The 3503-nt window shown below is 43.6% G+C and overlaps 1 non-coding gene across 1 annotated transcript; it reads right to left on the bottom strand.

The window, feature by feature from the left end:
• Positions 1-3031: 3031 nt before the first annotated feature.
• On the bottom strand, positions 3032-3138 carry LOC138431549 (U6 spliceosomal RNA). The gene has a single exon (XR_011253725.1). It is a non-coding gene; the product is annotated as a U6 spliceosomal RNA (small nuclear RNA).
• Between the last annotated feature and the right edge of the window lie 365 nt (positions 3139-3503).

The following is a 3503-nucleotide window of genomic DNA, read 5'->3' on the forward strand; positions in this document are numbered from 1 at the left end:
GAGAGTTGGACTGTGAAGAAAGCTGAGCGCCGAAGAATGGATGCTTTTGAACTGTGGTGTTGGAGAAGATGCTTGACAATCCCTTGGACTACAAGCAGATCCAACCAGTCCATTCTGAAGGAGATGAGCCCTGGGATTTCTTTGGAAGGAATGATGCTAAAGCTGAAACTCCAGTACTTTGGCCACCTCATGCGAAGAGTTGACTCACTGGAAAAGACCCTGATGCTGGGAGGGATTGGGGGCAGGAGGAGAAGGGGACAACAGAGGATGAGATGGCTGAATGGCATCACTGACTCAGTGGATGTGAGTTTGAGTAAACTCTGGGAGTTGGTGGTGGACAGGGAGGCTGGCATGCTGCAATTCATGGGGTCACAAAGAGTCAGACACGACTGAGTGACTAAACTGAACTGAACTGATATCTTCTGTATTCTTTTGCCATCAAGAAAGAAGACAGCATTAGGAACACAGACTTTTATCGATTCCACCAAGTATACTAAGTAATTTCAAGAAACGGGTTTACCTCTTGAAACCGAGTGCGTTGCCAATAGAGGCAGGAAGTTATCCTTTGGCCGTAGCCCTTGAAAAGCTGTGAGACGAAATGAAAAGCTTCTGAAATAGGGCAGTAAAATTGATAAGAACTCAGGAAAGTTGACGAGTCACTTCAGGTTTGCATAGCCTATCACAAAGATCGTTTTTAATCTTATGAAAGGTATTTTACAGTAGGGTTGGTCACTGACTGTATATACTCCAAAATACACATAAAAGAACTTTTTTTTTTTTTCGGGAAGGTCAGTCAGTGAACATAGATACTAAGGAATGCATGCAATTAAGAAAAAAAAAAAACCTGAATGAAAGACATCGTCATATTGGCTGAAAAGAGACTGGGAGTTGGAGATATATTTCAAAAGTTGCCCAGTCTTTGAAACAATAATGCTTCAGGAAAACTGCAGTGAAAAATGCGTGTTGTAAGTATTCCTCTCCTGGCCTGATCATACACGTGGTTTCAGCTTTTGCAAAACCAGAGATCCCAGAAACCATAATATAGGAATTCACCTAACTTTACGAGTTTTCACTGGGCCTAGTCGTTAGGGGGCATTGGTCCGGTCACACCAATGTGCTGTGGGCTCAGTCGTTAACTGAGAGATTCAGTACCTAAAGTACGTTGGAAAACATGCCACGTTGATGAGCGCGTATCATCAGTCCTTTCAAGTTAGCTGTGTCGTTTCTGTTGGCAGAACAGAATAACTCCTCGTTATTTCTCTCTTATTGTTAATTTTTCTTGAAGTGTAGTTGCATTACTTTCTACTGTACAGCCGAGTGAGTCAGCCGTCCGTCCAGTCCATATCCATATATCCCCTGTTTGGTTTTTTTTTTTTTTTTTTTTTTTGGATTTCCTTCCCGTTTAAGTCAGCACAGAGTGTGTATTCGTTCAGTGAGAGTTCCCTGTGCCACACAGCGGGTCCTCATTGGTTATCCGAGTGCGTATGTGTCAACCCCGATCCCTCCCACACGCTCTTCCCCATCTTGGTGTCCATCTGTGTGGTCCTCCCCTCGCTGATTCTATTTCTGCAAATCACAGAGGATCATCAGAACCATTTTTGTAGTTTCTGCGTATATGCATTAGGACACGATACTTCTTTTTCTCTTTCTGACTTACTTCCATCGGTATGACAGTCTCTAGGATCCATCTTGAGTCAAATGATGCTCTATATTTTAAAAAAAAATTAGAAATTAACGTGAAATCCACCCACGTACCAGTGTGTCCCTTAGTCTTCAAGCTCAGGAAGGCATGTTTCCTTCAAGCATTCCTTAATAGTGACAGCTAAAGCAAGTAAAGCAGCTTTTCCTCTCTTTCCACATAGTTTTTTTTTTTTTGGTTTTGGTTAATATCTCCGTAAGCATCTACTGCATAACCCTAGGCATATGCGCTTTGACACATGGGAAAACCTGTTTGTGAAATAGAAGTGAAAAAGTAAAAGTCGCTCAGTTGTGTCCGACTCGTTGCGACTCCAGGGACTGTGTAGTCCATGGAATTCTCCAGGCCAGCATACTGGAGTGGGTAGCCTTTCCCTTCTCCAGGGGATTTTCTCAATGCAGGGATCGAACCCAGGTCTCCCTCATTACACGCGGATTCTTTACCAGCTGAGCCACAAGGAAAGCCCAAGAATACTAGAGTGGCTAGCCTATCCATTTGCCAGTGGATCTTCCTGACCCAGGGATTGAACCCAGGTCTCTTGCATTGCAGGCAGATTCTTTACCAGCTAAGCCACAAGGGAAGCCCTTGATATATAGAAAAAACCTGTCTAATAAACCTATAAACTGATACCTCTTTAGGGATTTGCGCTGCTGCTGCTGCTGCTGCTGCTAAGTCACTTCAGTCATGTCCGACTCTGTGAGACCCCATAGCCAGCAGCCCACTAGGCTCCTCTGTCCCTGGGATTCTCCAGGCAAGAACACTGAGTGGGTTGCCATTTCCTTCTCCAATGCATGAAAGTAAAAAGTGAAAGTGAAGTTGCTCAGTCGTGCCCGACTCTTAGCCACCCCATGGACTGCAGCCTACCAGGCTCCTCCGTCCATAGCATTTTCCAGGCAAGAGTACTGGAGTGGGGTGCCATTGCCTTCTCAGGGGATTTGTGCTACAAAGTGTCAATTTGTAATACCTCAACCCTGCATACCACCTTGGACCCTCAACATCAAAAAACCACAGCAGAAGATGCTGACCTTTTGCACCAAAGGATTATAAGTACCAACAGGATTAACCAGGTGATCTTAATTTGCATCATCTGCTCACAATGTCACGATCCCATACAAAGCGAGTACATTTTGCAAATGAACATGTTCCTCTCAAAATGCTAATATTTCGAGTCCGGTTAAGCAAACCTTGCCTGCCATGTTTTGCTACTTTGTTTCTTTTGTTTTCAGTAACAATGCTGAGATCCCATGGCGTTAAAAAAAAAAAAAAAAAAAACGCAGTTGCTATTATAATTTGAAAACGTTTTGGGGGGAGATGTTTCATGCTGTAACTTTTTTCTTTTTAATGTAACGTTTCAAGAATTTCCATACCATGCTTGCCCAGGGGCCATGCTAATCTTCTTTGTATCCTTCCAATTTTAGTATATGTGCTGCTGAACCAGCCACCATGCTGTACTTTTGAGAGAGTATTACATGACATTAAACGAGATGGTCAAAACACTCTTTATCCTCTGACAACAGATCCTATAATCTGTGTCCAGCTGAGTTCCATCTTCTGAAGAGATCTTGTCCACGTGTATAATCCCGCAAGCGTTATATTGGTTCACTCACCACAGTACCCAATCTCAACACAACTGGGCAGGAAAAAACATCGCCGTTGGGATGAGAACTTTCTGCATGAAACAAATCACGCTGTGTCCACTAAGAAAAAGAGATGGAGATGGGAAACTGTAAGAAACCGACACAGCAACGCACGCCTAGATTTTTGTCCCTCTCTTGTCTCACCTTCCTGGCGGCAGTCACAAAATGTG

The sequence above is a fragment of the Ovis canadensis genome, chromosome Y (genome assembly GCF_042477335.2).
Source record: "Ovis canadensis isolate MfBH-ARS-UI-01 breed Bighorn chromosome Y, ARS-UI_OviCan_v2, whole genome shotgun sequence".
Taxonomy (NCBI): Eukaryota; Metazoa; Chordata; class Mammalia; order Artiodactyla; family Bovidae; genus Ovis; species Ovis canadensis.